Consider the following 24,085-nt stretch of genomic DNA (forward strand, 5'->3'; position numbering starts at 1 on the left):
GTCACGTTTCTTGCTGAAAGCAATCTGTCATGGGTGTACATGAATGGCACTGTCGATTTCAATTTAGGTTCCACACGGTCCAAACGATTTAAAGGTGTTGGAATCAGAAATAGGTTGCAGTCCTGAAAGTGATGTTTAAAAAATTGTTATGAGGTTAATATTTGATTTGTATTAATTCTACAAATTATTTCATTGTCTTTGAAACAGCCTCTACTGAAATCTGAACTGAACTAACTTAAGACTTGTGGAGGAATCCAAAGCTATATTTCCCACCAAGAAAAATAATTCTCATTTTGACACGCATGTCCCTATTTAGTTCATAGTTCTCCTATATAGGTTTCGTTTGGTTTTCCGTTTTTAGCTACATCCTAGATTACGATGAAACTCTTAGTGTGACCCGAGCCGTAACCGTAATAGTAGTATCGTTAGTTTTTAGCTTAAAAGGAACTCGATAGTACCTCAACCCATCCATAGGCGGAACTAGGCTCGGTTAGAAACTTTATTTTAGTTAAACCTAAAAGATTTCCAGGTCGCAGTTGTGAATCAAACCCGGGTCGCTCCTACAGCAGTAACACACTCTACCAGTGTACCATAGAGATTCGATAGGAACTGCGAGTTTTCTTCCTTTACTTTATCTCTAATGGGTCAGGGTTGGGAAGGGGGGCGAAACCTTCTTTAATTGTCGGGTCTGATACTTCTAGTTTTGTATCTGTAGTGTCCGATACTTATGAATTTGTATTTGTATGGTCGGATAATCTGAATTTGTAACTGTGGGGTGGGATACTTCTGAATTTGTATGTTTGGGGTCTTTATATTCATTTCCTTTTATTTATGCGCTAATGTGGCTACTAATAAGGCCATTGGGTCATCATGTTATATTCTCTCCTCACTCTTTGTACGCAGTCATGAGTATGGTAGCTAAGATGTTAACTGTAAAAATTTTAATAAATCTTACATACTTTTGTGTCTTGACTGTTAGAAACCAAGTTTTAGCTTAAATTGATATAAAAGCAATAGGTTATGGGTTTATAAACAGGCCATAGAAAAAGCTAAATAGAAAACACTTTAGTTACGGTCTGAGCTTAAAAGTCGACGGCGACTTTCGCGAACTGTAAAGTTTGCGAACGGATTAAAAACATGGCGAATGAGAAGTATGCAAACAGGAAAACGTTAATTTCTACAAGTTTGTGGCGTAAATAAAAATAAAAATGAAGGGAATTATGTATAAAGAAATAAGATAAAAATATTAAGTCATATTAAAAATATTTTCGATATTTATTAAAGGCGCAACAGAACAAGTCTAAAAATCTCTACTTTATTATTTAAAGTGGTTTTAATTTTTAAATTCGGTATCCAATTGAAATTAAAATTTTCTGGCATATTGGAAGTCGTCAGCTTTGGCTTTGGCAATAAAATGTAATATTGACCTAGCTTCACCTTGTTTCTCTCTCTCTCCCTCTGTTGATCACTATACAGGGTGTTTCTGGAAAGTCTGGCACAAATTAACAGGCATGTTCCTTGGGTCAAAAGGAGTCCGAAAGGTCCTATGACGTTTTGGGGTAAAGCGCTCCGTTGCGACGTTATGGGCTCTCAAAAGTAGGCCGAAAAACAAGGAGATTTTGCAGGATTATAGCACTAGTATTGTGGTTTTGACCCAATTGTTTTCGATTATTGAGCATAAGGCAATGATCGAAATAAGTTCAAACCTAGTGGAAGACCGTGAACGTGTTAAACGGCCAAAAGCGTTAATCGCTTTGTTTTCATTAATGATTGTAATTAAAGGTAAGGAAAGTAGCTCAGATATCGGTTACTTGTTTGTTGAGATGTACTGGTAACAGACCAGTCTTTTATTCTTTATTTCAATTAGACACATTACTTTTACAATAATTCGAATGAACCCCTTAACCTTTACAATACTTCGAATGAACCCCTTAACCTTTACAATACTTCGAATGACCCCTTAAATTTTACAATAAATCGAACCGAACCCATTAATTTTACAATAATTTGAATCGAACCCATTAATTTTACAATAATTTGAATCGAACCCATTAATTTTACAATAATTTCAATCGAACCCATTACATTTACAATAATTCGAATGAACCCCGTTACATTTACAATAATTCGAATGAACCCCATTAAATTAACAATAATTCGAATGAACCCCATTAAATTAACAATAATTCGAATGAACCCCATTGCCCAATGGAGAGGCGCACCTGACCTTTCTGCGAGACAATTTACCGAAGCTTTTAGAGGACGTACCGTTACGACTGCGACAAATAATGTGGTTCATGCACGATGGCGCACCGCCCCATTTTAGTCTTCAAGTTAGAGCATATCTTGATGTCGCGTTTCCCCGGAGGTGGATAGGTCGAGGCGGAACTGTTGCGTGGCCAGCAAGATCTCCCGATCTCAACCCTTGCGATTTTTTTCTTTGGGGCCATCTCAAGGACTTGGTATACCGAAGTGAAGTTCGCGATGTCGAAAACTTACGACAAAGGATAATTGATGGATGTGATAGCATCCATAACACGCCAGAAATCTTCGAACGTGTTCGTGAATCTTTCAAACGACGCGCGCAAGTTAGCTTAAACGTTGATGGTGCCCATTTTGAACAATTTTTGTAGAACAATGTAATTGGGTTTCATTCGAATTATTGTAAAACTAATGGGGTTCGATTCGAATTATTGTAAAAGTAATGGGGTTCATTCGAATTATTGTTAATTTAATGGGGTTCATTCGAATTATTGTAAATGTAACGGGGTTCATTCGAATTATTGTAAATGTAATGGGTTCAATTCGAATTATTGTAAATTTAATGGGTTCGATTCGAATTATTGTAAAATTAATGGGTTCGATTCAAATTATTGTAAAATTAATGGGTTCGATTCAAATTATTGTAAAATTAATGGGTTCGATTCGATTTATTGTAACATTTAAGGGGTTCATTCGAATTATTGTAAAAGTAATGTGTCTAATTGAAATAAAGAATAAAAGACTGGTCATTTACCAGTACATCTGAACAAACAAGTAACCGATATCTGAGCTACTTTCCTTACCTTTAATTACAATCATTAATGAAAACAAAGGGATTAACGCTTTTGACCGTTTAACACGTTCACGGTCTTTCACTAGGTTTGAACTTATTTCGATCATTGCCTTATGCTCAATAATCGAAAACAATTGGGTCAAAACCACAATACTAGTGCTATAATTCTGCAAAATCTCCTTGTTTTTCGGCCTACTTTTGAGAGCCCATAACGTCGCAACGGAGCACTTTACCCCAAAACGTCATAGGACCTTTCGGACTCCTTTTGACCCAAGGAACATGCCTGTTAATTTGTGCCAGACTTTCCAGAAATACCCTGTATACAAGAACTATAGGTCAGCGTGGGGGTTTATAAGGGGTTGCACGAACCTTCGGGAATGTCTTAATTAATTCCCAAACGATTCAAAAAGTAGTCAAACAAAGCGTTGCCAAGACTCTTTTCTCCAAACCTATTATTGTGCCTTAGGGGACGAGGATGACTATCATACTTACCGCCTTATCCTTATGACCAATTGAACAAGGTATGTACCTTTTAATGAAAACTCAATTAGAAAAGAGTTTCTATATTTATTAAAATACCAAGAGCAAACGAAGCAGGTATATTTCTATTGGACCGAATCCCATTCGACCGAAATATTAAATTTGTTTCCTCTTCGAGTGACGAATTTTATTGAGAGGCTGTGTCTGTGTGCATGCGATCGCAGTTTGGAAATCAAAACAAATGTGTTCGCCATTTCCGTACCGCATTTTCTTTTGGAAAATAGTTTTTCACTACGTTAGCTATTCCTGTTCCAATATCCACATTTTTGCTGGCCACTATTCTTTCATATGCGTAGTGCGTCATCCATTCCATTTAACCACCAATCTGTACGTATCTGCTTCTAACAAAACTATCTTGTGGGCTTTCACACGGATGGTTTCTAACACCACCAACTTCTTGCCTTTGCGTATCCTCTCGACTCGGACAGGTATCATTTTGGTTTTCCCAAATTTTTACCTCTCATAATACGAAACAGATATATGGAAATAATTTTCGCAATTTCGATGCCTTTAGTAGTTTTTAGCTATAAAGCTCTGTTTTATTTTGATATTCCAAGAACATCTTTTGAGATTCATATAACTTAAGCTATACTACATCTTATCATAAACCTTGCTTTAGAGATTACAAAAAGACACGAAGAACGCTAATGCTTAGACTCTGCCTTTCAAAGGAAGTTTTACCTGTTAGTATGGTTAGTAAGCCTATTAGTAAAAAATTGAGGCTCGAGGTGAAATAAGATACGGGTTTGTTTTTCGTGTCTGTTATGTTGAGAGTGAGCCGAAAATTTAATACACACTTAAATAATTAGGTTTAGATTTAAAAACATCAGTGAAAGGTCTGATCGTAATCGAGTTATAGCTTCGGAATTTCCTTTATTTTTATTGTATTTATTATTCACTTTTAGTGCGTCTAGCCTAGAGACGCGAGTCGGTAGCTTACCATCCGTAAATTACCGGTATTTTACAAAATAGCGCCGCATAAACGTTGAAGTTCAATTTCATGTACTTACCACTATTGAGACTAAAGGCATTCTGCACTCAATATTGCAGTAAAAGAACTATGAAATATTAAAGACCTACTGAAAAAATTCATTTCTGAAAGACAATAGAAAAAATATTTTGAAAGAGGGGTCAAATTCTTCGTAGAAGAAACAAGATGTAAGCAAAATATTTAGGAAAGGTGTCATTTATTGCTTTAAGTAACGATATATAAGCAACAATATTTTGGAAAAGGTGTCAACCTAACCTATTTTTGCTTACACATCGTTATTTAAACCAATAATTTGACCCCTTTTTCACAATATCTTTTCAATTGTTTGAGTAGGTCTTTAATTCTTAAGTTTGTTAAACCCCCCCCCCCTACTTTTATTGCAATATTCAGTGCAGAATGCCTTTAGTCTCAATAGTGGTAAGAACATGAAATTCAAAATTTTCCAAAATTTTTTCAAAAATACTTGCGACGTGCTAGGAATTTTTTCTGTATTTTTTATGGACTCACCGTGATCTAATAAGTCGGAAACAATTGTTAGTTTATGGGGTATCGCAAAGTGAAATCCTACCGTACAGGTTACTTGGTGAATTTCCGTGATTCCATTACAAATATGGTTACCATCATTAGTACTGCATTTCGAGCTTGAAATAGGGGATTCACCATCATGACCATGGCAATCATGGCTCAATCCTTTTTACTCATGCGGGGGAGAATCCCCCCCTCGCACGAGTATTGCTCCCGGTTTTTCAAGGTCTCTCTAGCATAGCTTTGGCAATGCATGGCGACAGGAATACCATGTGTTCGGGGCTTTTCATCCCCGTCACTCCGATTTGGATATTTTTTAAAGTAAACACTTACTTGGTGACTCCACCAGAACGAACTCTAGTTGAATCCACAAAAAAGGATAAATAGACTCCGCCTCCTCCTAAGCCCGAGATGGTGCCCAGGGTGAGAAATAAGGAAAGTTTTTAAACTGGTCATTTGACCAGTAGAGCCCAAGGGTTTCAATAAAAAAACTGGTCAATGACCACATAATATTTTTACATACTGTCAGAGATGCCCTGAAATGGCTCTATTGATGGTTTTATATACTGTTTATTTGTTTTATATGTATTAATTTCTATAACCCACTACTGGGAGTTTATTTTTTACTAAAGAAGGGGAATTTAAAAAGTGGTCACGGTGACCACTGGACCCCCAGGCATTTAATAAATAAACTGGTCAAAGCAATTTTTAAACTGGTCATTTGCCCAGTGCCACCGCCTTATTTCTCACCCTGATGGTGCCTAAGATTAAGGAGGTGGCGCGCAGTGCTTTAGGCATGGTGCAGGTGGATAGCTTAAGTCTTTAGAAGGAGTTGTCTGCTGCGAGTTCTGCTGTTTATATTTAACGGGACTCTCTAACAACTGGAGGTATGGCGTGTAGTAAAGAAATTTCGCGCGGTGCTTTAGGCATGGTGCAGGTGGATTGTGGACAGGGTAGGAAATAAGACAGGTTTACAAGTCCCAAACCAGTTTATTAATTGCTCGGACCAGTTTATTTATTCCAAAAGTTGGGGTCAGTGGTATCAGGGAGCACTTTATTAATTAGGATTTTTGGAAAAAAATAGACGGTGGGACCAGTTTATAAATTCGGGGTTCCTTTTTAGAATTTTTCTAGCTCAACACATTTTCTACCAATTCTACTCCTAGGTAGTTAGTACTCCTTGGCTACAACTTCCCTACAAAAGTTTTGTATTCTATTGACTATTGATCTTGTCTAGCGTCTATACTCTAGAATGAGTCTCTTGTAGTCGACAGTCTAGACCATAGCCAGTACTAGTTGTCAGTAATCGTATTTCTCAGTAGTGCATGGTCACATTACAAGATTTTGATCTGGCTTACTGATAGCGAGAGAAGATATTGCCGCTGAATTTATGGAAAATGCAATAAGGAATAAGGCTAGTTCAGAAAAGGATTAAGAACTTCAAATATCATTAGACATGTTGATTGATATTTAGTGGCAACTAGTTGAAAAATTGTGATAAGAAATAAAAGTTAACTGTTATGGATATTTATATGCTACTTTTTCCAACAGTAAAAAATTCAAAATCAATTAGAATTTTCAGCTTCTTTACTTTTGTGTCTTTACGTGCTTTTTATTCTCACCATTTTAGAAATTTAATTTATAGTGGGACCGGTAAAATAATAATTAACGCGAGGGTCACTGGTCCCAAGGACCAGTTTAATAATTCCAATTAATTACTGGAGTTTGGAAGCCAGTTATGGAACCCCTCTTTCCAAGGAGATATTGCCCTCCTTGATAGTGTCCAAGGTCGTGCTTCCAAGCTCTGTACGTCCCTGCGTCATCTTCCTCGCGCCACTAGATTATCTGCTTTGGGCTGGACCCCCCTGTCGCTGCGACGTACCTATCTCGACCTCGTCAGTCTCTATAGAGTTTTAAGTAAATCGAACCAGCGTTACTTCACCTCAGTTCCCCACTTACATCAAACGCGCGGAAATAATAGAAAGCTATTCCTTCCCCCTTCCCGCAAGGGCCCTCTGAGACACTCTTTCTTCCGTCGAACCATTCCCATTTGGAACTCCCTCCCTAATGACCTAGTCTCCCAGCCATCAATAATTCATTTTAAAACTGGAGTTAAGAAATTTTTGGGCATTTGAATTCTGACATTATCTATCCTATATTTGGAGCTGTAAGGCTGTACAAGCCCTAGCTCGGCAACGTCGTTGGAGCAAAAAAAAAAAAAAAAAAAAAAACATGAGGGGTCGCTGGTCCCGACGACCACTTACAAAATTCACCTTATTTCCAACCCTGATTGTGGATAGCTTAAGTCTTTAGAAGGAGTTGTCTGCTGCGAGTTCTACTGTTTATATTTAACGGGACTCTCTAATAACTGGAGGTATGGCGTCTAGTAAAGGAATTTTTATCTAATGCTCGCTTTTTTAGCCCCTATTGTTTCACTTTTTTATTATCTTACATATCCCGCACGAGTGTCCTTTCTGCTGGGGCAGCTTGTTTGGGTCTAGGTTTAGGCGGAAAGAATCTTGTCAAGACTAAGGCGCGTGAGGGATTAGAGGCTGCTTTCTGTTTAGATCTTAAAGCGTGTATCGGTTTTAATTGGGTTTTACAACTATTAAGACTCATGTCTAAAATTGACAGCTATCCAACCAACTTTTCAATTTGACCGCACTATCCAGCCGCACGAAATTTCCTCACTGCCACGATTCACTAACAGCTGCATCCGCCGAATTTCGGATTCAGAATATTTCTTTTTCGAAGGGATGATGACGACGATAATACGATTCTGATTTGTAAACTTAGGCTGCGTTCAGTAACCGGCATCAAAAACATCGATGACTAAAAGATGACATCGATGTCTTACTGAACGGTTTTTCGCGTCTTTGGGCGTGACGTCATGATGCTCATCGGATGCCCATCAGAAAAATCGGCTGTGAGAGGAGGTTTTTTTGATGAGCATCGGATTCATGACGTAAATTTCGTCATTTTGCGCCGCGACAATTAAAATAATGTAGAATTGACAAATATTATCCTTATGGATAATAATACTAAAAAGCAATATATTATTTCGGTAAAAAATGGATTCTGACAGAATTTTGATTTAATTGATAAATTGAAGTACAATATCTTTTTAAATATTTCGGATTTATTATTTAAGCCTCTGCAGTAACGTTATCATAATATAGTCGCCATTTTGAAAAGCATCGATTACGCACAATTGTGCCGTTCAACAACTGCAACGTCATCATGACGTCAAATGAACACCGATTTCATTTTCCCAAACATCGGTGTTTTTCCTGATGAGTGTTACTGAACGCAGCCTTAGAGACTTGTTTAAAAATTGCCTCCAATTTTGTCTGTTTTGATATTTTAACCTTTCAAAGTGCATATGGATCAGCTAAGCACATATTGTCGATAAAATATAATTTGACCATTAAATATAAAAGCCTGATTTTGAAGGTTAAAGAGGGTAAGTGACCAGCTTTTAAATTAAACTACCTTGGGTCTACTGGCCACAGCTCCAGTTTAAAAAATTGCTTATTTCTCAGCCTGATATAGCTGCTTTTCACACATGGAGGATTCATACCATTCACACAAGGAAGGAAAGCTGCCTGGAGGACAAAAAGCACATTTTTTGTGCCCTCCATCCTCCAGATAAATAGCCTATTCTCCTAGTGAAAATGGTATTTTGGTAAAAATCTTCTAAGCATCTCTAGTAGAATTGCAATAACTTTTAAAAATTCGAAGACGTCGGATCAGTCACATCACATTTAACATTTTATCGCAGAAATTAGTTGCTCTGTCTTCTACCAAAAGTATATTTAGGGCCAGCTATTCCATATTTTCCCCCATGATTTCATAAAGAGGGCCAAACCAACTGCAGAATGGGTCGGGCCCACCTGGGCCCCCTCTGGTGACGGCCCTGCGAGTCGCGAATTGTACTGTCCCTTCGACTTTAGAAATTTTAGCTTTCGACTAAACTTTCACTTTCGGACAGTGGTCAAGCGCTGAATTGATCTACTCCTTCATTTGCTCTTGATCAAAGGTTACCTTTCCTACTTTACCTCAGTCGTTTCGTGTTTTCCATTACGTAACCCAACATTCGCCCATAGGAATCGTAAGGTTGCTTCCAAGGAAGACCCTAGAAAAAATTAACAGGGATCATTTTATTATTTTTAACCCAAAATAGCGTTGTTTTTTTCCGAATTTCACTGGTATTAAATTCTAAGAACTCTCCCGAGTTTCTACTCCATTGTAGTAGAGTACTAAGCACCCAGGGTTACTTTTAAACCTTCTATGACTATAAAATAGCCATTATTCATAAAGATTATGCAGAATGAAACGAATGTTTTAAAAGAAAGGACCACCCATATTAAAAATCTTTTTAATAAGTAAAAAATACGAAAATAAATAATTTGGCTTTAATTATTTATAATATTTTTTAAACATACCAAATAACCCATTTAGCTTAGCACCATTTTTATAATAATTTAAAGAGACTGAGATGTGATTCGATTCGTAAATCGGTTTTGGATTCCCCAGTACTTTCTCTAATGACAGGAAAAGAGCGACATCTGGGTTCTCTATCAGTACGAGTCAGTAGCCGGCTTGCGTCGTCACATTATGGGTTTCGGGCCCAAGCGGCTAAGCCTCGATTTCTTGCGTGGATTCAAGCTCCTCTGGCGTTTTCTTTGGTTCAAAATCATATTCTTCCACTCTCCTACCTCAATTTACATTAATTTTATTTTTGTCTCGTCTATTTGGTTGTTTATAAATTCACAGATCCATGCGGATAATGCTGCTTTGAAGATCATCTCAAATGTTACATTATAGGGCGTGCATATTTTACCTTTCGATAAAGACCAATTATCCAGCAATAGCACCTTCCCGTGACCGCGAAATAGGGATGGCGGTTTTCGGAAAATTCCGAAACCGGTATTTGACGATGTCAAATCCGGAATTTACCGGAATTCCGGAATCTTTTTACACTCCGAAAAATCCCGGAATCAATCCGGTTTTAATTCCGGAACCAAACCGTATTGATTCCGGAATCAATCCGGTTTCAATTCCGGAATCAAAACGGTTTCAATTCCGGAATCAAACCGGCTTCAATTCTGGAATCGAACCGGCTTCAATTCTGGAATCAAACCGGCTTCAATTTCGGAATCAAAACCAAAATTACACCGACACCAAATCCGGAATTTAACCGATATCACAACCGGAGCTATTAACATTAACTATATAGCTATAACTTACATTAGCTATATAACTAATTAAGGCAAGGAAAATAAATTTTGTTAAATTATGGACAGACAAATAGGCTAAACACCATTAGCTATTATTGTATATTGTTGAGTTTGTTTCCCACGGTGGAACTTAGAATTTTGTTTTTATTATTTTATCACGAAAGAGAGCCAATCCGCCCCTCTTATACACCGACTTCCTAACAAAATTAAAGTTGAATGTGACGCCACGAATAGCATTACGCCAACCTCTCCCTTGTCACGGACCGTCCGTCACAAATTCAGAAACTCCTCCCCCCTTAAGAGTGTGACGCCGTTTATGGAAGGTTTCCATTTGTATTATTTGAAGAGATGAAGATTGAAGACAATAGTGGTGTGTCTTACTCTTGATTCTTGAGTAATGTTGGCTGAAAACATTCCGTATGATCCGGAATTCCGTACAAACCGGTGTTCCGTATGATACGGAATTCCGGTTTTCAACTTGGAAAATTCCGTACCGGAATTTTTCGGAAAATTCCGGATATGTTCCGGAATTCCGGAATTTTTGCCATCCCTACCGCGAAACGACGTTGAGAAATAAAACGCCGAATTACTTAGAACGTCACAGTTTTAAAAAAAAATGGCAATGGCGCCTCATATCGTTTCATTTCTAATTTGGTTTTAACAATATAATTAACTAAAATGAATACAAAAACAAAAACTACTAGCAAATTTTAGACATGTTAATTTGATTTAAAATTAACACGCAAAACTGGTGGTCCTTTCCTTTAAGCCTTAGTAGATCCTTGTGAGCAAAGTGCCAAAACTGCTGTAATCCAGTCTGTATTGTTTAAAAAGTATTATACAAAAAAAGTGAGAGAAAAAACCGTAGGTTTGAAAATAACAACCACACGAAATACGAAAAACACATCGTGTACAAATCCAGCTCTATTAGACATAATTTTCAATCCAGGAAAGTGGTGTAAGTTGCGTAGTGGAGGTTTTCCAAATTTGATTTATCTTCTACTGTCTTTAAAAATACCTTTTTCAGTTCCTCGAACGTTTTGAGATCATCTTTTCTGAGTGAAGAGAGAACAGCTGCTACATTTCAGTTTCAGTCCTTGGATTTTTTCACTATAGTTTGTTTTATGAATTTGTAACTTATTTTTTTTTTAATTTAGAGGTTTAAAGGTGTGAGTTGTACCATAAACAGTGGTCCAAAAAAACCAAATAGTATTTTATGGTTAAATATGGCGGGAAAATATTATTGCTTAGTTGGACGATAGAAATGAGGGTTCGCTGAAAAGTTATGTTCGTCACTGAATTGAGTTTAATTAATTTACATATAAACACTATACTTGATTTTCAAACACTTTAAATTGGGTCGAAATGCTTTCTTTTTACTTCAAATTATGAACCAAGTGGTGAAAACGCACTTTTTTAAATCCATATCAATGAGGAAAGGAGTATTTTTTCTATTTATTATAAGACAAGTTTTCTTATAATCGGTAAAGATTTCACCAAGATTAATTTTTTGAAATAATAAACAAGATGGCCCCGGCCAGATTATGCTTTCGCTTCGCCCTCAAGCGGCTAAAACTGATACGACCCCGGAAATTTTATTTTGCGTTATTCTTTTCTTATTTATTAAATATCCTTTCGATTATGAATGAAATTAATTTAGTGTGATTTTGTTTTCACATAAACATTAATGATAACTTTGTTTTTAAAACAAATGTTTTAAGAAAACTAATTAAGTACATTATATTTTATTGCCGTTTGAAAAACTTAATGATAATTTTGACCAAACACTATCCAAGATTATTTTCAGTTACAATTTTGGATAAACAAAAAGATAATTATAAGTATACGCTATAAAATATTTCTATTATCGTTTAATTACTCAAATAACCCATGATAACAAATTTTACCAAGCACTTTTTGACCCCTCAAAAGATGTAGGGTTCACACTTTTTGAAATGCCTTGAAACATTGAATTGCTTTGACATACTGCTAAAGCTGAAAAGCCGTCAAAAGACTGCTCGCTACTTCTTTTTTTCTCAGCGTATCTTTCTCGTTTACGTGCATTTTCTCTTAATCGGAAATCTGTATTTTGACCTAATCTTCTCATTTTTTCTTTCGGTGACTCTTTTACATATGAAGCCATCTCTAAACTATGAAGTTTGTTGATTAAAATATTCTTTGGATATTTAGATTTTGAAAAATGTGCACAAATTTATGTGAAATGTTACTCCTAATATTACTATTGAATGAGAGTTAATTAGCCGCAAATTGTTACAAGATTTTTTGCTAAAATTTACCTTGAACTAAAACTAAACAACTAAAAGCAACATGCACTAGTTTAACTTATGAATTATGATATAATTACAATGATACACAAATCTAGCAAAGGCTTAAGCTTTCAAGTAATTATACGACCCCCTATTTAACGAACAAAAAGTTAGTATTTTAAAAAAAGTATCAAATATTAAATATAAAAAGAGTAGTTTTCCTTAAAACACAAAAATAATACTTAGGTGGAAGACAAATATTTAAATCATGAATTAATCAGGGTAATCAGAAAATCTCGCTTGTGGCACAATAACAGAGGTTTGGAAAACGGTTTTTTTTATTATTTTTGAAAAAGTACATCGCACTCAGGGTAGGAAATAAGACAGGTTTACAAGTCCAAAACCAGTTTATTAATTGCTGGGACCAGTTTATTTATTCCAAAACCTGGGGTCAGTGGTCCCAGGGACCACTTTATTAATTATCGTTTTTGAAAAAAATAGACGGTTGGACCAGTTTATTAATTCGGGGTTCCTTATTAGAATTTTTCTAGCTCAACACATTTTCTACCAATTCTACTCCTAGGTAGTTAGTAATCCTTGGATACAACTTCCCTAAAAAAGTTTTGTAATCTATTGACTTTTAATCTTGACTAGCGTCTATACTCTAGAATGAGTCTCTTGTAGTCGACAGTCTAGACCATAGCTAGTACTAGTTGTCAGTAGTCGTATTAGGCAGTAGTGTATGGTCACATTACAGGATTTTGATCTTGCTTACTGATAGCGAGAGAAGATATTGCCACCGAATTTATGTAAAATGCAATATGAAATAAGGATAGTTCAGAAAAGGATTAAGATCTTCAAATATCATTAGACATGTTGATTGATATTTAGTGGCAACTAGTTGAAAAATTGTGATAAGAAATAAAAGTTAACTGTTTTTAATTTTGATACGCTACTTTTTCCTACAGTAAAATTCAAAATCAGTTAGAATTTTCAGCTTCTTTACTTTTGTGTCTTTACGTGCTTTTTATTCTCACCATTTTAGAAATTTAATTTATAGTGGGACCGGTAAAATAATAATTAATGCGAGGGTCACTGGTCCCAAGGACCAGTTTAATAATTCCAACATGAGGGGTCGCTGGTCCCGAGGACCACTAACAAAATTCACCTTATTTCCAACCCTGCATCGCAGTGCAGAGCTAAAGTTCCCTCCTCCCTGGTCAGATCTAGGCTATATTTAGCGCCATCATGTCGGCCTAATTTTAAATGCATATGGCAATGTTATTTTATTTAAACTTTTTTGCCCATACATGAAATTTGCAATTAAAAAACTAAATTTAATATACAGTTAACAATTAATAATTATTGCTTCGAAATTGTTGCTAAAATAGTAGTGAATGTACATAGATGACGCTACAATAGAGAAACGCCGTTACTGCCCGGTAGCCTGTAGGCATAGAAAAGCGTCTGCACTCTGGTCTGCAAGGAAGTAGATTTGAAGATGGTTTGAGCAAATTTTTAAATTTGGTTCATAACTGTTGCATTTAAGAATGGGATGACGATATTGATATATCATTAACGTTTATAGGCAAATTTAAACTTGAAATGATAATTTTTCTTAGTCCAAACTTGTTAATTGAAAGTGAAAAGAACTTTAGAAAGTGCTTGTGCTTGGTAAAATTTATTATTAGGATTATTTGAGTAATCAAACTTTAATAGAAAGATTTTATTACGAATGCCAATACTTCAAATTAAACATCAAATTATCATTTTTGTTTGTCCAAAACTGTAACGTGCTTAAAGAGAAAAAGAAAGTTTTAGCTAGGCTTTAGCTTATCTAATCCCAGGGCGAAGGGGGGGGGGAGAAGACGCCCAGCCGCAAGGGGTAATTGCAATGCCTCCGCAGTCTATAGACAGCGAAAGCAAAAACTGGATTCACCAAAAAACGATTGTGGTATTCGAAATGAGCGGGAATTATTTTCACTTCCCTCCTTTGTCACAATTAGACAAGACGTTGGCTCAGACACGCACGCGTACCGCTTAAATTTCAATTTTCAAACTTAGCTTGTAGTCTTAGAAAATAGGCCTTTATAGAAAGTTTTTACGGCTTGCGCACCTTGTTGATTTGTCCCGCCGCACCTGCGCATTATAACAGCCATACGTCACCAAAATTCTCTCTGACGTGACGTCACTAAACTCTGCTGGAAAGCAGTTCGTCGCGCTAGTTCCAAACTACTTACTACTAGTGTGTTCAACAACCAAGGCTTAGATCAAAATGCTTAAATTAATATACTTTACGTTAGATCTAATCATTATAAATTCATACGCGTATCAAATATAAACGTCTATTATACCTAAGAATAGTTCGGCATAATATGAACATTTCAATCAAGATTTGCTGGCACAAAGTAGAGGAACAAACGCGTTAAAAAAGCCCACCATTTTATCAGTCTGCTTCATCTCTCCAAATCTTGCCTCCAGTTCGTGTTTTTTATAACACATAACTGGCTGAACTGAACTGAACTACAAGAAGGGCCAAGTACCCATAATTCCTTTAGAACTTTCTGTAAAAGATTATGTTCAAGCCTTATTTCTTGTATACTTTTCACCTTCAAAATATCCGAGAGGTTTAACATTAAAGGGAGGGTGAAGAGGAAAATCAAGTGATTTTTTATTGATTCTTTTACTAATTATAAGACCATTCTGCATAGTGGAACATTCAGGAAATATCTCCGAATGATTTTAAAATTCAAATTAGGTTCAGATTTTATGGATATTTTCAAGTAAAGACCTCCGACGAATCGCGTAACGCCCTAGCTGCCTTCCTGTTAACAAAATTTCCGTTGCACGCTCCACATCTGGCGCCACGATTGTCACATCGCGAGACTTTTATCATATCTCGCGCTAAATTTCGTTCGGCATAGAGCGTGCCACGAGACTTTTGTTAACAAGATGACAGGGCTTAACGCGATTGGTCGAAGGGGCTTATTTCAAATTATCCCTAAAATCTGAACCTAATTTGAATTTTAAAATCATTCGGAGATATTTCCTGGATGTTTCACTATGCAGACTGGTCTTATAATTAGTAGAAAAATCGATAAAAAAACAGTTGATTTTCCACTTCACCCTTCCTTTAATAGATGCTTTATTTTAGAGTTAAATACCAAAATCACATAAATGAAAGTCTCTTCTTGTAATATTAAGGCCGAAATAACCATAAACGTTTATTGTTAAAATTTAACAAAACCTAAATTTTCAGTGATTTTATCGACTGGTTTTGAAATCTGTCCTGTGTGCTATTTGAAAATGTCTTTATTGTATAGTCAAACATCGAAAAGGCTAAAATATTGACCGAGTAGCCCAAATTCCAAGCCCATCATGCCAAACATTTTCAAATACTGACAACTTACCATGAAGACTCCTGTGGTAATATTATAGATTTCTTCTTCCATTTTATACGAGTAAAAGCGACCTAGAGCAAAGCAATTTTATACTTCGACTTGGCGTTAGAAATTAACCAATCCCATTGCCTGTCTTAAGTTGCATGGCACGGTTTCCGCTATTCGTAACCTGTAAGATAAGAAGATGTATACTTAGTCATCTTCCTTACTAGTATTCTTCATTCGAAACCCGTTGCCCTTTCGAGAAAAATTATCTTTAATCGGTAAACTAGATTAACTATCTTTAATCGGTAAACTAGATTAACTATCTTTAATCGGTAAACTAGATTAACTATCTTTAATCAGTTAACTAGATTAACTATCTTTAATCGGTAAACTAGATTAACTATCTTTAATCGGTAATCTGGTTTCGTTATGTTTAATCGTTAGTCTGGTTTAATTATCATTAATCGGTAATCTAGATTAACTATATTTAATCGGTAAAATAGATTAACTATCTTTAATCGGTAATCTAGATTAACTAAATTTAATCGGTAATATAAATTAAGTATGTCTAATCGGTAATATATTTTAATATATTTGAATTATCTTTAATAGTCAATCTAGTTTATCTTTAATCGGTAACCTAGTTTAATTATCTTTAATCGGTATTCTAGTTTAACTATCTTGAATCGGTATTCTAGTTTAATTATCTTTACTCGGTAATCTGGTTTATTTATCCTTAATCGGTAATCTGGTTTAAATTCCTTTACCGGTAATCTGGTTTAAATTCCTTTACCGGTAATCTGGTTTAACTTTAAATGCCTTTACCGGAAATCTGGTTAGCTTCCCACTAATATATATTAAGTTACCAATCGTCTTCCAATGAATATATTAAGTTACCAACCGGCTGCAACTAATATATCAAGTGACCAACCACCTTCAAATAATTCGGGCCCTTAATATTTGCTTAAAATTTCAAAACGATCCATCCATTCCATAAAAATAAAGTTGTTAAGGGTGGTTTTCATTTGCATAAAATTAATCAGCCCTTTATACGAAAAAGGGGAAATTTCCCATAGAAATAACATGGCCATTTTGTCCAGACCCTTATGGACTTAACCTAACATTTGAAAACGGTTTTAAATGAAAGGTACAACATTTTACTTGGTGCTAAGCGATTTTCATTGACTATAATTAAGTGAAAGTATGTTTAATTTTAAATTTTTAAAATCATTCCAATCTACGATATTTTGGCAAGGATATTCACTGTAAAGAGTCAGTCTATGATGTTAGCACGTTTAAGGCTATTTAGTTCAAAGTTTGTAGTGCTTGAAAAACATGGGGACCTAGGCTTGTGTGGTCAAAAAAGTTAAGTTGGAAAAGAACAACCACACACATAAATTAAGTTTCCAACTGCCTTTGGGACAGTAACAAAAAAGGTGTTTTAACAAGATTACCGATTGCTGGTAATTAAACTAGATTACCGACTGCTAGAAATTGAGCTAGATTACTGACTGCTGGAAATTTAGCTAGATTACCGACTGCTGGAAATTTAGCTTGATTACCGACTGCTGGTAATTAAGCTAGATTACCGACTGCTGGTAATTATGCTAGATTACCGACTGCTGGTAATTATGCTAGATTACCGACTGCTGGTAATTAAGCTAGATTACCGACTGCTGGTAATTAAGCTAGATTATCGACTGCTGGTAATAAAGCACGATTACCGACTGCTGGTAATTAAGCTGGATTACCGACTGCTGGTAATTAAGCTAGATTACCGACTGCTGGTAATTAAGCTAGATTACCGACTGCTGGTAATTAAGCTAGATTACCGACTGGTGGTAATTAAGCTAGGTTACCGCCGACTGCTGGTAATTAAGTTGGGATAACGACTGCTGGTAATTAAGCTGGGTTACCAACTGTTGGTAATTAATTTAGGCTACCGGTTACCATTGGTGAATTTAGTTACCATGCGCCTTCCAATAGTGAATTAAGTTACCAAGCGACTACCAATGGTGAATTAAACTACCAAGTGCCTACCGATGGTGAATTATGTTACCAAGCGCCTACCAATGGTGATTTAAGTTACGAAGCGCCTATCAATGGTGATTTAAGTTACGAAGCGCCTATAAATGGTGATTTAAGTTACCAAGCGCCTACCAATGGTGCTTTAAGTTACGAAGCGCCTACCAATGGTGCTTTAAGTTACGAAGCGCCTACCAATGGTGATTTAAGTTACCAAGCGCCTACCAATTTTGAATTAAGTTGCCAACCACCTTGCAATAGTAGATTTAGTTACCAAGCGCCTCCCAATAGTGAGTTAAGTGCTTCGGTAGCATTGCTCTGAATCCCAATCAACCGAACCCAATCCCATTCGAGTGAAAAACCCGCACTTTTGCGGATTTACGATTCTGTCCAAAGGGGCAACCCCATTGCACTGAAAAACCCGCACTTCGGGTTTTTCCCGATGGAAATTTTTATAAAATTAAATAAACTTAAAACAATTTAAGGCCTACGTAAAATTAACACTAGATACAAACATTTTCTAAATTTTTATTTTAAAACTAAGGATTATAAGAACAAAATAGTAACAAACCAGCAAAATATGACATAATAAAACCTATTGCTAATATTGATTTATTTTTTATGTTATATTCATCATGAAAATATTTTAAGCCAGCCGTTTTACTGTACTTGGAGTGCATAACCGCTCCAAAGAGGAAGAGACGTCCTCCTAACCAAACAAAACCAAACCTAACCTGGTATTGAACAATAACGTTTTATTGGATGATAGCGTTTTTGTTTAATGCTTAAACCATGCCCAAATAGTCAAGTCCAATTTTTTCTGTATACTATTATATTATACCGGTATATTTAGAACACACGGTGTTGAAAACTTCCCGAGACCATTTTTTATCATCATCTTGCATAGTCTTCAAACAGTGGCGTTTCCAAGGCCGTAAAAATGTATTTAAAACGCTTTTATTAAAAAACGACATCAATAGAAATTAAACTACATAGCATTTTTGGGGTCGCTTAATTGAATTGTAAATACCAAACCCGCGGTTGGGCGTAATTCATTAAAACATTGGCGGGATTCGGTCTAATAGAATTCTTCGAAATGGCAATATACCAGTTAGCTTACGAAGCGCCTACCAATAGTGAATAAGGTTACCAAGTTTCTACCAATAGTAAATTAAATTACCAAGCGCCTAGCATTAGTGAGTGAAGTTACCAAGCGCCAACCAAAAGTGAATGTTACCGAGCGCCTACCAATAGTGAATTAATGTTACCAAGCGCCTACCAATATTGAATAAGGTTACTAAGCTTCTATCAATAGTGCGTATTAAATATAAAAATCATTGACTTACATTTTATTTGTCTAACCAGAATTTCTACATCTTCAAAATTAAACATTTCGAACTTTTACATTTAAATTTAAGTTTAGTAGATAAGCGGGTATAAACTGTGACACTCAACTCCCAGAATCGTCGACGGACTAAAGCCCGAAGGTGAGTTGAGAAGAGAGTAGAGAGGAAAGCAATCGTTAAAAGGTATGCTATTCTCCTACAATAAAATATTTTGCAATCTCGGCTTTATGATAGCCTGATCTCATAAATGTTTTGTGGCTTTTTGTTACTCTAGGTTCGAGGAAACAGTTACATGGAGAGGAAATATATATACCTGAAAAGTTGCCTTTACACTACCATAAACGGCAGCGATGCCCTCTATCATTCTCGCCTTTACCATAAGGTTGCCCGAATCAGCCCCTCCCTTTCCTTTAAAAAAATTAAGCCCTCGTATAAGCAGTTCGAGTAAGAGGAGATCCCATTATAGCGGTCATCATAACCGCGGTTCCCCAAAAAGCGGTTGCTTCCTCGAAAACGCAGATTACCCGTCGCGGCAATTTAGGTTACAGCGGTTCTCGTATACGCGGCGTACGGTAACAGCAGTACCATCGTGAAGTGAAAAACGATAGTCATATTTGATGGTGTAGGTTTGGTTATTTGAACTTAATTAAGTCTGATTATGCTTGGAGGCTTGTATCAAAGAAGTCTTAGATGAGGTTAGGTTACTCTTGGTTTGGTTATTTAAACCATGTAGTATTAGGTTAGCGTGTGATGATGTTGTTATGCTTAATAGGTATGGTAAACTGTAAAGTTAAGAATTGTTAAAAACTCAAGCTAAAAACTCATATTTCCCAAAACAGCAGCCCCTTTTTCTAAAACAGCAGTTTTGAATATCGCTGCTGTTTTTAGGGAGTCGCGGTTGCTATTTTGGGAACTGCTCATACTTGGTACACCCTTAAAAATAGTTGTAAATACTCGCACAAATAAAGTGGGAACAAATTTTCAAAAATGTCGCCATACGTCTAAGCCCCTACCGGATGGCAACAGGCCCTCAACATTTCTCCTCCGTTAAACTGTTCTCCATGATTCAAGGACATTATTCTCACTCCTATGGTAGATACAGCGGCCAGATAGTTGGTGTAAATTACTTATATCATGCCGCAATTTAAAATTCATATTCCAGCTCATTTGGCGAAAATATATATTCTAGTGGACGATTAAGTCTGTGTTAATGATTGTTTCAAAACTAAGTTCGTACGCGAGGGATTCTAATACGTTAAAAATTTTCTCTTTTCTGCTAAAACATTTAGTAGAGGCACTCTGGGGCAAATATGAAAAAAAATGATGAATTTATAATCAGCGTCTGATTCCAGTTTGGCGCGTTTTCAGATCGAAAAGAAAATCAGAAACAGTATTTTGAACGTTTATTCGGCCCTTAAGACTGTCGTTATAAAGATAAGTGAATGAGTGATCACATCTTGAGACTACGCCTATACACTGTTAGAAAAATGAGTCCAATCACTGTCCAAAATTGCACAAAGTAATCCAAATTTGGATGGCAAGTGATATAAGGGTCCAAAAATGCAAGTCTTAATCCGATAATGGATTATTATTATTCTTTATTTCGCAAAAAAAGTTACTGGCATAAAGTGGTTACATATATAAAACAGTAAATATCAAGTATTGAAAAAAAAATTAAATAAAAATAAAGGAAATTTTAACGATTTTTAGAAAGCCAAGTTTCAAAGAAACAATTTGAGATATTAGTCTTAAATACTAGTAAAGTAAGGTCGTTTGCGATTTCCCTAAGGCATACAGGAAGATGCCTTCGATTTTTGGTGAGAAACCCATCGATACAGTCTCAACATCAACGCCCTAGACCCGAAGAAAGAGGATATTTTTAAGGGCGAGAATACAACAGGAATTTTTTCATAATATATATAACTATAAAATTTTTATAGTTATATATATTATGAAAAAATTAATTTTTAATATATTTTATACATATTCAACTTTATATGAATTTAAATATATAAAATCGTACTAGCCGTAAATCTTGCTTGAAAAACATTGATTTCCTGCCTAAAATTTCGCATTTCCCGCCAAAAATGGTGCGTACGAGAACTTTTCCCAAAATACCAAAATTTGTGACTCTCGGTACTATAATTAGGGTTCCAAAATCTGGCAACTCAGCACAAACGTTAAATATTACTACTTTTCCCTTTCATAATTTATACCAATGCGTTTTGTCTCCGCCCTCTCTAAGATTTCTCGCATATACACCGCTCACTCTCCTTAAAAGCAATACAGTGAACCAACTCTTTTAGAGAATTTTTATACGAAAAAAATATAGGACTTCATAGGACTATTTTTGAAATTAGAAGATAGACTAGGTCACTAGCCACCACCCCTCTATACATTGTAAATTAGTCATAAGGCTTAGTGTGGAAATCCTTTCATGGGCAAAGCTTAGATTATTATTATTATAACAATAAGACATCTGGGGGCCCTGTCAGTGTATTCTTCCAATAACCCTTGACATCAGTATTTACTTAGACTGGCAGTTTTACCAGTTTAATGGTATATTAGTTCAAGAGACCGTATTCGCCCATTGGAGCTGACAGTCCAGGTAAGTATTGGTCTATGTCTTAACTCACTGGTCACGTGGCAGGAACAAGACATCTGCAGTGAGGAGTGGGCTGGGGCTTGCCTTCACTATTAACTGCCTGGAATTTTGTTTATATACTTTTTCCCACGCTTCAACGTTCAGTTTCTCTTTACAGATATTACGCATTTCGCCCTAATTATTGACATTTTAGTTTAATAAAGCTCGTTGAAGGCTCTGATAGTAGTGTTAGGATGACTAATATGCAGAAATTTTAAATCATCCGCCTTAAGGATCGGACGACGCTTGGGGATTATTGATTGATAATAATGTTTCAACAGTACATGATGTCTCGCCATCTGACTCGGAACTGAAGAAGCACAACGGTTTGGACGGAAACGTTAATTTTAAGAAATTTTGATTAAATAATTAGTGTAATGAGGATTAGCTTAGCACTTAAAGGTATTAGGTTAAATTATCGTTTGGTAAAAATTAAATATTATCTATTAATGTACCAAATTTGGAAAAGATCGATTTATCAATGGTGACATCACTTTTAGAAATCGCGTTGAATTTCCCATTCTGCTAATTATAAGACTTGTTTGCATAATGAAACATCCAAGAAATAACACCGAATGATTTTAAAATTACAATTAGTTTCGAATTTCATGGATAATTTTAAATAAGAACCTCCGACCAATCGCGTAACGTCCTGCCTTTTTATTAACAAAATTATCCGCGTCGAATGAAATTTACCACAAGATTTTATAAAAATTGCGCGCGATGTGACAATTCTGCCCTGAGACATGAAGGGCTATAGATGATTGGTCGGAGGGGCTATTTAAAATTTTACTTTAAATCTGAACCTAATTTGAATTTTCAACCGAATGTTTCACTATGCAGAGTGATCTTGTAGTTAGTAGAAGAACCGATATAAAATCGCTTGATTCTCGTTTTTACTCTCCCTTTAATGTGTGGTATCGAATGGTGTTAGTCATGGCACATACTCAATAGAAAACTAGCAAATATAGTCATGTCAACTTGAATAAAGATGGTAATGGTTTCTTAATTCTGTCTTCATTCTGCACATATACAACATCGACAATTTTGTTCAATAATTATTGATTAAGTAAGTTCTATGAAGGTTTCGGAAGGTAAGGTAAACAAAAATTACCTCACTTTCTTTAACGATCAAAAAACATTTCTCGGCTCTTTTTTTCATATTTTTATTGACAATTACATTAAAGAAGGGTAAAAAAACTTGTGACAGATGGAGCTAGTAAATTCTCCAAGTCCGTTCAAATCCGGAACGGACTTGAATCAATGCTGTTAGAACTGATAAAATGTGGGGCGTTATTGATTCTTATGAGTATACTAGCGCCATCTATATATGCGAATAAATTTCTATTTTGTAACTTCAGTTCCTGTTAGATTTAGTTTGACTTCAATATTTTGGTTTTCGAACTTGTCAAGGGTTTTAAACATTAGAATATAACTATTAATTTCATATTTTTTCTTACAAAATTTATTGAACGCCGTGACGTGACACGTATATTTTTATTTATTTCAGAACGAGAACATTATTAATAAAGTATTCGATAAAAATTTTAAACCTCCTAATTCTCAACTTCTTCTAAGGATTTTTGCTATTAAATATAGCCGTTCACGTACGCATAGATAGATCAAACCCAAGACTAGAATTAGATAGTCCAACACCCGCCACTTAAACAATTGAACTTGTAATTTCATTGAGAGTGTACTCCTTGTAACTTTAGTACAAACTCACCGCAATTGACTTGGACATAACAGTGATCCATTTTAGGACTCTGGGCACTCTTACCAAGCGAACTGGTATTTTATTGTATTTTGGTGTAATTGAGGATAAACATAACTCTAATCAATTCAGAAAGAAACACGTGTGTCGAATCTTTGAAAACAGTTGTTTTTGTAAATAAAATGGGGCTATATTTAAATCAAAAGAATTGAGGTGCAACGAAGGGTTAACATGTTTTTGTATAACATAATGAAAGAAAAATTGAAGAAAAAATTATTCTAACGAAATTGAATGAAGTAGGGGATTTATAACGAGGTTAGTAAAGTGAGGAGGGAATTTAGAGATAATGTTC

The sequence above is a fragment of the Phalangium opilio genome, unplaced genomic scaffold (genome assembly GCF_054372755.1).
Source record: "Phalangium opilio isolate 3A_F unplaced genomic scaffold, DU_Popi_V2 ptg000105l_1, whole genome shotgun sequence".
Classification (NCBI taxonomy): Eukaryota; Metazoa; Arthropoda; class Arachnida; order Opiliones; family Phalangiidae; genus Phalangium; species Phalangium opilio.